The sequence below is a fragment of the Psammomys obesus genome, unplaced genomic scaffold (genome assembly GCF_907164565.1).
Source record: "Psammomys obesus unplaced genomic scaffold, mPsaObe1.curated_primary_1811, whole genome shotgun sequence".
Taxonomy (NCBI): Eukaryota; Metazoa; Chordata; class Mammalia; order Rodentia; family Muridae; genus Psammomys; species Psammomys obesus.
This window is the reverse complement of record NW_026586550.1, coordinates 9,608,075-9,620,100: the sequence shown is the minus strand read 5'-3', so window position 1 is coordinate 9,620,100 and position 12,026 is coordinate 9,608,075.

Sequence of the window (12,026 nt, the reverse complement as noted above, 5' to 3'; positions counted from 1 at the left end):
TGGCCTTGAAGTTTTAAAGGCCCACACCATCAGTTAGCTCTTTCTCTCTCTGCCTCCAACTTGTGGATTAGATGTAAGCTCTTAGTTACTACTCCAGTGCCGTGTATGCCTGCCTGCTGCAATGCTTCCTGACATGATGGTCTTGGATTCACCCTTCGAAACTATAAGTACACAAGTTACTCAGACTTACTATTTTCTCAATTTTTATTTAGAAGAGTACTTTCTATTGAAGATGTCTCCTTAAATTGTTTCTCAAGTCTGTCACCATTTTTCATAGGGTTAAGTTAGATTATCTCTGGGAACACAGAGAAGCCATTTTGAATGTATGGGAAAGGAAAAAAAAAAGTAATGGAATTTTCTTCAGAGTTCCCAATCTTTCTCCTGTCATGTTGGAGAGACAGGTGGGACTAGTCCCCATAGTTGTGGTACTTAATGTATATACAAAGTTTGAATATGTTTTTCCCTAAGTGGATCAAAATCTGTCATTTGATAAGTGATTGTGTTTCAGTGATTTTTCAAAGACTCACCCTGCTTAAGTGTGAATGTCCTGGGAAGAAAGGAAATAAACAGATTTCCTTGATAAGACCGAAGGCTTTTTCAACTGCCATATGGTTGAAGTCTCCTGTGATGATTATTGCCTGGGTTCATTGAGCTGAGGTGCTTTTGAAGTTGCTTTGCTCACACGCAAGGTTCTTCATCTTAATGTTGTGAAACCCCTTAAACAAGCAGAAAGGCAACAGTTTATTTCCATCTTCACTTAAAACACCTGCTGCCTAATACTTGATTATGTGTTTTGAGGCCTGTGATTGAGAGCCTCACACCTGGCTGATTAGACTGTTTGCGAGCGTCTCTGAATGCGATTTTACTACTTAGCAAGAAGTTCCGTGCTGCAATGCATTCAGTGGCTTGGTGGCCTCAAAACGCTTATTGTTGCTTTAAAAATAATTATCACATAATAATAGTTCATTTTTATTAAAGAGGACATCAACTTAAAAGCTCTTATGCTATGATGTGGAGTCATTCTTTAAGACAGTGTTTTCACTAGAAAACACACTAGAAGAAGCTTCATGGAGAGCATTCCTCGGATGCCCTGAGTTAAACTCCGTGTGGAAAGGCACATGAAAAACGCTATGGATGAATTCTTTAAGTTGAAAATGCTGTTTTAAGAGACAGAACTTTCAAGTGGACTCTGAGGGAGAGCAGGCAGCTTTTTGGGTTGAGTGATACTAGTCTCCACTGAGAGCTCAGTGTTTCTGTCTTGGAGAATGCTGTCCTCTTGTGTAAGACCTATGTCATGTCTTGGTTGCTTGGGTAGTAAACCCCTGTGTCCAAGAGGCCAATAAGATAGATACCACTAGATGGTAGTCAGTAAACCTCCTCTATTACAAACGAGGAAACCGAGACTCAAAAAAAAGAAAGAAAGAAAGAACGAAAGAAAGAAAGAAAGATATTAGGATATTAGATAATAGACTTAATCTAGATATAAACTGAGCACTATAGTTTCTGATCTCAGGTTGCTAAGCGGAGAACTCTTAAGAACATGAGTTTGGGGGATGGCTTCCATTGTTTACTATATCTGTTACCCCAACCTGGACCACAATGATTTTTCTTCCTGCTTTGTGCTTAGGAGGCTTATCTATTTGGACTTTAGTCAAGAGCTCTTTTTGGCTTCTGGTTTAATTTAGCCAGTGGGAATACCCACTGGAAGATAGGAAGAGGAGCTGGTTGGTTCAGCTGAGGGTACTACAACCAACTATGGTAGTTTGTTTCCAGAGAAACAGAGCCAACATACAATAAATCCATATATATACATACACACACATTTATCTCTCTATCTAGTTATCATCTATCAACTGTCTATCTATCTATCTAGTTATAATCTATCAACTGTCTGTCTGTCATCTGTCTATCATGAATAATTGGATTACTCAGTTACAGAGGTCAAGCACGGCCCACATATGCCATCTACCAGCTGGAGACCCAGGGGAGTCAGTGGTACAATTGAGTTCTTGTCCAGAAGCCTGAGAACCAGGAAGCCGTTGGCATAAATCCAAGTCTAAGTGCAAAAAAGGATGGACATCCCAGCTGAAACCAGCATGCAGGATGGGATGTGAACATTTCTTGCTTTTCTACCTCTTCTTCTGTTCAATGGACTGGGTGATGTCCATCCACACGAGGGTAACCAACCTACTGAGTCCACAAAACTGAATGTTATTCTTATTCAGAAGCATCCTCAGAGACACACCTAGGAAGAGTGCTTTATCTGGGCCTTTGGGGCTGGCCAAGTTGTCATATAAAACCATCCTAGTCACCTCTTGTAATTTGGCATATATCTCTTTAAGCTATAGTTAACCTACAAATAAAGACAGTATCAGGGTCATTATTTCCACTGTTCTGTGTATAACTTACTGCAGAAAAGGTGAAGTTCTTGCATGCTGTTAACTCATGTTCTATGATATAAACACTATAGTGTAAAAGTATCATTGCTTAATTTTATATGGTCAGAGAATGAGATGAGAAACGTCTCCTGACACAAGCACTCATTGCGTAATAAGGAAGGAAATCCTCATGACAGTTAGTGTTTCTGTAATCCTGTGGCGGTGGCGGCTGGCATTTATACTCACTCTCTCCCAGTCTGCTCTGTGTTCCTTTGTGTGCAGGAAGCACCTCAGTTATCTTTGGTTCTTTACCTGGTAGACTGACCAAAACCTTTATTCCTGTAGTATGGGCCATCAGCCCTGCCTGTATTCAGTTCTTTCACTGGCCTTGATCCTAGGTCTTCCAACCAAGGGACGTTCAAGGACTGTCTTCCCAGCACAGGTGTCATTATATCAAGGGATAAACAATAGTAACCCTTATTGGAAACAGATTACCTTCCAGCTCTGGTCAGGGTTTGTGCTGTTTTTAATACTGTTGGGACCACTTAATGGATGATGAGGCTCACAACAGATCTTCTGTGAAAGAGGTTTATTAGGTGGATATGAAGAGAGGGAGGGAGGGAGAGCAGGACATGATGGGGAGAAAGAGAGGGGGGCACCCCAATAGAGAAAGGACCAAGAAAGCAAGAAAAGAGAGGCTCAAGAGAGCAAGAGAGTGAACATGTGTTGGGTTATCCCTTTAAGGGGCAAGGTAACCACGCCTTCCAGGTGTGGTCACCTGGCCAGAGACACATGATGACATCATAAGTTGCTAGGCAACCCAGAAACAGGTTTTGTTCCAAAATCCTAACATTCCTCCCTTTTTCTATAGTTAAAAAATGAGGAACTTGGGCTGCTTTTTATAAGATACGTTAAAGTATATAAATTTAGGTTCATTGGAAGCAACTCTTGGTTGTCATGCAAGGGGGTAAGAGAGAAGAATTATAAACAACAAAATGATCAGATTACACGGTCAAGAGTAAGGAAAGCCTCTGCCCTGGAAAATTTAGGGTAGAGGGTTGTCAGTAGAGAGTTGCCAGCCATGCAAGGCAGCAGGTAGGGACTGAGGAACACTGGAAGAGCCTGGAGCTGCTTGTCCTGGACCTGAAGCACACCATTTTAGCCTTTTGTTAATAATAAGTGAATCACAGGGGTAGATTCTCTTCTGGCTACTTCCTGCTGACACTGGGGGTACTATAGGGAGGTCAAAAGGCTGAAATGTTAGCCAAGTCCAGGAAGAACAGGCTGTTTTGATGCTGTCCAGGGTCTGTGAGAACATCTATGGCTGGGAGGGAAAGTGCAGGTCCAGCTTGATGGAAGTCTGTGAGGTCAGAGTTGAACACTTGTAGCTGCTTTGGTGCTGTTGTGGATGTAGGAAACATCTGTGTCTGGCAGGACACTGAAACATTATATATATATATATATATATATATATATATATATATATATATATATATATACACACATACATATATATATATGCAAAAGATATAATTAAATATGTTATGGAGAAAATCCTTTAGGTACACATTGAAAACTTTTGGGAGAGCAAACAGAGGTGGAAGGTTTGGATCAATGAGACTTGAACATGGGAACCTCCGTCTACCTGGCAGGACCTTTATTTACCCAATCATTGGCAGTAGTTAAAAAAAGCTTTGTTTTGGATCTGTCATTGAGGAGATGTTTGGTTACAGAAGTGTGTAAACTTACAGGCCCCAGTGCTAGCTGGCACTAGGTGTAGAAACTTGAAATTCTCCAGAAGACATCCTAGAGGAGAATCTGGAGGAATGGGCATCTTGGCATTTCCCATTGGGAGGCATAGAAGTCAGTGACCTTCCAAAGGCGTCCCAAAGGCAAGGTATGACTCAAACAAGAGGTCCTACCTGATCCAATAGCTCATCAGCTTTTGGCCAGAGACCAGGGTGCAGATGCAGGTGGGGGGGGATGGCCAAGGGCACGATGGTTGCCTAGCGTTAGGACTTCCCACGAGCAAGAGAGGGGGAGAAGAAACCATGTGCGAGTGGGGAAGCTCCCCCAAGGGAAAGTGAGGGCTTAAAATGGAGGTCAGCAGAGAGGGTCAACCCTAGACAGTTAAGACTATGGCTGGGGGGGGCCTCCATCTCAAAAGATAGTATGAAGTTGCCAGAGCTCATCGGTCAAGCTTCTCCTACCAAGAGAGGTGTTTTATGCTGATAAATGAGGTGGACTCACCAATGTAGTGGCTGGCCAATGAGGAGATTTCACCAATCCTGCCAGTGATGCATGCAGTAAATAGCAGTCTGGTAGCCAGGAAAGGGGAGTCCCAAAACCAGGGAAAGGGGAGAAATCCCACCTTTTGAGATAGGCAATAGTGCAGTACTTACCTGGAGTCCAATTGACCTGAGAGGTGGATTTAGGTGGACTTTCTGCAGCTTACAAGAATTACTTTTAAGTTTTAAAAGGAGATAAAACTTTAGACATGTTAGTATCACAATTGTAATCTGCATTTAAATATATATTGTAGAAAAAGCAGTAGAGATACATATTGGTGTTAACAACATAAGTATTTTTTAAGGTGAGCTCTGAAAAGGCAAAAGCCTTTCATGAAGTAAAAGAGAAACTCACTTGATCTTAACTTTTAGTATAAGCATACATATTATGGAGGCTTACAGTTTTGAGCTTAGAACCATAATAGTACGTGGTATAGTGGAAAGTTTTTGTATTAGAGTCAGATTAATAAATTAGAGCTCTATTGATAAAGGTCAAAGCTCTGGACAGTCAATACAAGAGTAGCATAGCAACAGGAGAAAATATTAAGCCTTTCTACCTATTTAAGATACCTTAAATCACCTTAGACCTTATAACCTTTATACCTTGCATTTACCAACCTTAAAACTTTCTTAGACCCTCAAACATTTATAACTTACATTTACCAACCTTAAGACACTTTTTAGACTCTCAGTTATGTATAACTTATGTTTACTAATCTTAAGTCATTTTTTAGACTCTCAAACATGTATAACTTGTATTTACCAACCTTAAGACACTTTCTTAGACTCTCAATTATGTATAACTTACATTTACCAATCTTAAGGCATTTTTTTTTAGAATCTCAAACATGTATAACTGGTGTTTATCAATCTTAAGACTCTCAAACAATATTTTTTGAGAGGGACCTTTGTATTTAGTTATTTACCGTGAGACATAGTTGAGATTGCTATGAACATTTATTGTCCTTTAGCTAAAGGGATGGTAAAAGGTTTTATTTAGGCCTGTTTTTGAGTCTGGCAACAAGGCATATTGTGTCTAGGCCTGACAATAGCAGCTCTGGGACTTAGGCTTAAGGTCTGGTCTCCTGCATATGAAGAGAACTGGGAAGGCATCTGAAGTCTCCCAACACAGAAGTTGGCAACATATCTGTGAGACCCCATTGTGAGGCCAAAGTAGACCTGTAATGTTACTCTGGGTTGGGTGAGAGTGGTGGAGGTTGCTGAGTCAAGGAGCCATATAGTTGTCCTCTGCCAGGCCAAAGAGCTGGGAGGCTGGAAGTGTCTATGGCTCTTGTGCTGGTTGAACCTCCATGGCTGGGCACAGAGGACAAACCGTATGGAAGCATTTTCCAGAGGCCAGTCTGCCAGCAAGCAGTGTGTGGCTTGCTGAGGCAGCAGTAGGACCAGTATCACCTTTGGCTGTATTTGAAAAAGTCACCTGGAGGAACTGACTTTTGGCTAGATCCCAGCAGGATGGGGCACTGTAGATCTCCTGTCTTTTGTGTGGGAATGCCAGCAGCCTCAGAGCAGCAGCTAAGGTCTGGAGCCAGTCGGGAGGGCTCTTACTATTTTTACCAACTCCTATATGGTGGCTCAAGGACCATCCTCAGCTGTTTATTAAAAATTGCAGTGAGACCATGTTTGTATCTGTAGGACTATAAATATATATCTAGATATCTATGAGATGACTATTAACTTGTATTTGTTAACCATTAAATATTAGGACTTTGGGTTTTGTCCTTGCTAAGGTGGAACCTTAAAAGTCATAAATATAATTTATAAAAGTGAGAGCACAAGAGTTTTTGTATGATTTAGTATATAAAAGTTTATAGCTTATAATAGTCTAAGGCTACACTATAGATTAATAATAATACCATTTTTAGAAAATAAGACCAAGCACATTTTAACCTTTTGATAGTAGAGATACAGTATAATGACCCAGTTTTAACATAAATACATTTTTTAAAATTAATAGATTTTAATTTATAATATTATAATAACGAACCCCTGAGCTATAAGTTTAAAACCAACAATTTAGCAGAACAGCATAAAGCAGTTTTTTAAAATTTTTTATTAATTACACTTTATTCATTTTGTATCCCCCCATAAGCCCCTCCCTCCTCCCCTGCCGATCCCACCCTCCCTCCCCTTTCTGCATGCATGCCTCTCCCCAAGTCCATGCCTGGCCATGTCCCCAGCGGCCCACTCACAACGCAGGCTGTAGACAGCCAGGTCTTATGCATGGGCACCCAAGCCTGGGGAAAGCAGAGGAGGGGAGGTTCTCCTCTTCTTTCTGATCTTAGTCTATCAGTTCTCATCAAAAGTGGCTGCATTGTCCTCTACTGTGGCCTGGTAAGGCTGCTCCCCCCTCAGGGGGAAGTGATCAACGAGCAGGCCAATCAGATTATGTCAGAGGCAGTCCCTCTTCCCATTACTATGTAAACCCACTTGGACACTGAACTGCCATGGGCTACACCTGTGCAATTATATTTGAATTTATTAAAGCAAACCCATTAGCCAGAAAGCCTAGTGCTGAATCCAGAGCATGAGCAATACATAGCAGGAGAGACAGCAACAGCCTTTATTAATTTAGGAACTGAGAAGATATAGGCAGTTAGATTTACATTTTAAACCAACTTAACTTGGTTTAACTTTGAAATTTTATTTTTATATAAAATTTATTTTGAAGTAGGGTTGAATTATAGATAGTAAAATATAACTTTGAATTTTTATAGATGTCCATACCAATTTAAAATGAGCCTTGTCATTGTAGCCTAGTCTAAAAGATGAAATAAAGTTAGTTATGATTAAGGAAGCCTTGTAAATGTAAACCCAATGAGAGTATATAAATCATTAGATTAAGAATTTAAAGCATTTAAATATGTGTGTGTATATATGTATATATGTATATATGTATATATATATATCTTTAAGAGCAGAGTGTACAGAAATCAGGAAGAAAATATTTTTTTAAAGCTTGGAAACAGCATCTTAGGGTATCAGACTTTTAAAAACCAGAGTACGAATGTAGAGCAGAACAAGGAACGAAAGCAGCTTGGTGGGGAAGGGGTGAGCGCATGGAAAGGCGGAGCCCCTTTGCCAGAACTGAAAATGGCGGTGGCACCGTGTAAAGTCTGTGGTGAAGCTATGGTTCTGCCCACTTCCTCCCAAAATCAACATGGTGTGGGAAGTAACACGGGAGATTTAAAATCCTGCGGGAGATTTAAATTTTTGTTTAAGAGAGCTCCGTGGCTGTGCTGGGTTTTAGAAAATTCTTACCTAAAGCAGCACGCTAAGTTTTCTCAAGCCAATTTTAGTGTGGATTTTAGCAAGATGTGAATCTCCCAGGCTCAGCGCCAGAATAGCAAACACACACGGTCCCTTTGGCTTGCCCCCAGGGGACCCAGGTAAAGCTCCTACCATCACCACCAAACACTCCTCTCCACTCGTCCTGGCACCAGGGCCAAAGGGTCTGGACGCAGCCTCCGCTGGGGAATCAGCTGAGCCCGCCACCCCTGGCCATGTCCCCAGCGGCCCACTCACAACGCAGGCTGCAGACAGCCAGGTCTTATGCATGGGCACCCAAGCCTGGGGAAAGCAGAGGTAGCCCAGGAAACTCTAGAGGGCTGAGAGAGCCATGCGGCTGTGCATCCGTGTCCTAGGGGCTCTGTGCACCTGAGCAGCTGCCGCAAGTAGCAGGACAGATGTGAGCATGAGGGCAGTTGAAAGAAAGTGAAAATTTTTAGGTATAGATGGTTTGGAATAGAGCAGAGAAAATCTGTTGCAGCCATCCATGGTCCTGTGAGATTAATGGAGTCTGAAAGGGGTCCTAGCAAAACCAGGAGAGATCCTATCTGAGTCACGGCACCATATGTTGGGACCACTTAAATCATGATGAGGCTCACAACAGATCTTCTATGCAAGAGGTTTATTAGGTGGATATGAAGAGAGGGAGGGAAGGAGAGCAGGATATGATGGGGAGAAAGAGAAGGGGGCACCCCGATAGAGAAAGGACCAAGAGAGCAAGAGAGTGACCACGTGTTGGTTTGTCCCTTTAAGAGGCAAGGTAACCACGCCTTTCAGGTGTGGTCACCTGGCTGGCGACACATGATGGCATCATAAGTTGCTAGGCAACCCAGAAGCAGGTCTTGTTCCAAAGTCCTAACAGATACCCTTAGCTGTGTTATGCCTAAGCCTTTCATATCCCAAAGACCACCAAGGAGCTGATTCCGATGCAAAGGCAGTAGGGTCTTTATTACAAGCTGGAGCTAGGGCCCACACCATCTCAACAGCAGTTCTACACTCAGTGGAGTGTAGAGACCCGAGCTCGGGGGAGAAGGGTTTTTATTACATCAAGGATATAATAAAGTTACATCAAGGATGAGGAATTTTCAGCTTAGCATTTACGCGATTGGGTGACATTCAGCAAGGACAAGCTTGTTACAAAGTGATTGGCCAACTAACATAACTAACATTGAGTGAGCTATCTATAGACCTCAGGAATGTTAGGTATTTTCTGTGCCATGAATGTTCTACTACAAGGTTGGTGGGCTACCTAGCACAGATGCCCCACTCTGAGATAAGATACCTTTCCTGTTCTTGTGGTTATTCTCAGGCTGTTTCTTGGGTGGGTGGGTGGAAGAGTTTATGGTCTTGTTCCTGGAATTGGTGACCTATGGCCTAGTTCTTGAGACTGATGACTCTTGGGGTGGGGAGGGTGTCAGGAGAGGTCCTTTCAGCTGTTTGTTGGTCTCCTTCCTCTCCTTTTGGTCAAGCACCACCTGGCCCAGGATAAGGAGTCTTAGAGGCACTTAGGAGAAGCCTGCTCATGTCTGAGAAAAGGAGCCAACCTCTTATTCTCAGAGTCTGCACAAACAGTATATGGCAGCATAATTTATGTTACAAATGACAAAGCTGATTGCACATGTGTCCTCTATAAAAGTGCAGGAACTGTGCAAATAGTTCAAGTTTTCCTCTCATTGTGGAAACAGGAGCTCTTGACTCCAGGGCTGGGTGGCCCAACAGTCCAGTGGTCAAAACAGGTGGCAGCGCTCCATGTTACCCTAGTGACTCACTAGCAAAGTTTCGCTTCCTGGTCCTGTCACTCTGCTCTTTTGGCCTAGATGTTTTGGTTTTAGAGGAAGAAATGCTTTCACCAGGAATACAGCAATGACAGTGATTCCTTTGAACTGGAAATTAAGACTGCCACTTTTTTTTTTTTAAACCATACTACCTGGTCTTTGGCAAACTCCACTATTTATTCTGCCTGCTTGTATTGTTGTGTCCCAATCGCGATACCCCAAAAGGCCACCACCAGGAGCTGAGTCCGTTGCAAAACACATGAGGATCTTTTTATTACAAATCATTACAAGCTGCAGCTTGGGCTCACACCTCCCACCGTTGAAGCAGTGAGAGCCGAAGGGCCTCCTGCTCAGGTTAGTTGGGTGATTTAAAGATTCCGGTCCCTCCCAGCATGCCCAAAGCAGGGGTGACTCCTGCCTGGCAAGCATCTATTAGTTGAAATGATATTGCATTTTGAATTGATTGGCTTTAGGAAAGTCCCCAAACCATTAATGATCTGGTGTCCCTCCCTAGGGGGATGGGCCAGTTTCCTAGCAACTGTATCTCTAGTGGGTGGGGAAAGAATGCAGTAAGGCGAGTTCTTCCCCTCATGGCATTGCTGGACAAGTCTCCACCCAGCTAGCCTTAGTTCAGGCCTTAAACTTTAAAATAATAGCCACCAATTTTTAATTTTTTTGGTCTCTCAGTATGTGTGAGGACATCAGATCTCCTGAAACTGAAGTTACAGGCTGTTGTGAGCTGCTATGTGGGTGCTGGGAATTGAACCTGGGTCCTTTGGAAGAATTCTCTTAACCACTGAGCCATCTCTTCAGCCCCAGGCCACCACTTTTCTAAGAGGCCCACTTTGGTGTCCTCATGCCTCTGAATGATCAGGCAAAGATGGGCCATTTGATGCCAGTTGGGGGAGTTGACCTGGATTGCAAAGGAGAAAACGGACTACAGCTTCAATCAAACTGACAATCAAAATTAACCGTCCCTGAGAAGTCTTTCTCAGGCAGAGGCAGGCAGATTAATTGGATTAATGTGAGTTCAAGGCCGGCCTGGTCTACAAAGCAAGTCCAGGACAACCAAGGCTACACAGAGAAACCCTATCTCAAAAAAAAAAAAAAGTATTTTCGTCTTTTGTTCTTTATCATTTTTCTTCTTCAGAGGCTGAGCCCACTTTTTTCTTTTTATTATTCTTCTAAAGATATTTTGTGTCCACTTAGGACACAGTGTATTATTTAAAATAGCCAAACTGTACTGTTATTTGCCTTGCTTTTTACAATTAATATCTTTCAACAACAGGTCATGACAAATGGCTCTTCTCTTTTTAGTGGTTTAAGAGAACTTAATTGTCAAGGTTTACAGTATTGTAATTTAGTCAACGGTCTACTGTAGTTTACTGTAATTTAGTAAACTACTGAGTTTGCATTTAACAAAGCATTACAACATCAAACAATGTGGCCACAAGCATCCTTGAGCATCTGGGTCACAGGGAATAGGAATTCAAACCTTTGAGATTCATTGTTAATAGTTCACAGAGGCTGAGCTAATTTACCTTCTTACTAGCAGTTTAGAAAAGAGTATGGCTGTCCACAGTCTCAGTGAACATACACCCTGTGAATCAGCCAAAGCAATGGCCCAGCCCAGTAAATCCTCATCTTTGCTAATAAATCACATCTCTCATTTTACTTTCTGACTGGCCTCTTGCAGCCACCAGGGCAAAACTCTCCTCCAGCCAAGACCATTTCCTGCCTTTTTGGCTGCTTTTGCTGAGTCAGCTCATTAGCCTTAATTGTCTTTAAAATGATCCCCAGCTGTGTCATTCTTTCTGGACCTGCACTTACAGGAAATGTCGTCAAAGCCCGGGCCATGACTATAGGGACAGAATGTGGTCTGTGAAACCAGGAGCCAAAGCTGGCAACTGGAGAATCAATCACTTTTTTTTTTTTCCTGATCTGAAAATAGGTCAAATCTGCAAAGATGGGAGGGGCCAGAAAAGCATGCCAGGGCTGCACCAGAGCCCAGACTCCATCCTTTCCAACAGCCACAAGCTTGCAAAGGCACAGGACATGTGATGGGTCAGTTGGTCCAAGTGTCTGCCACCAATCTCTCCCATCTCCAGGGATAATGTATACATGAGTGGGGAGCTGAGACTCTCCCCAGGCCTCCTCTGTTCACACATGTTCTGATGGTTGGAAGTTATTGGAAATTTTGTGAGCTGGTTGTGGTGTATGTGTGTGTGTGTGTGTGTGTGTGTATAAATATAGAATAGTTTTATGCTTGTTTTTTTTGA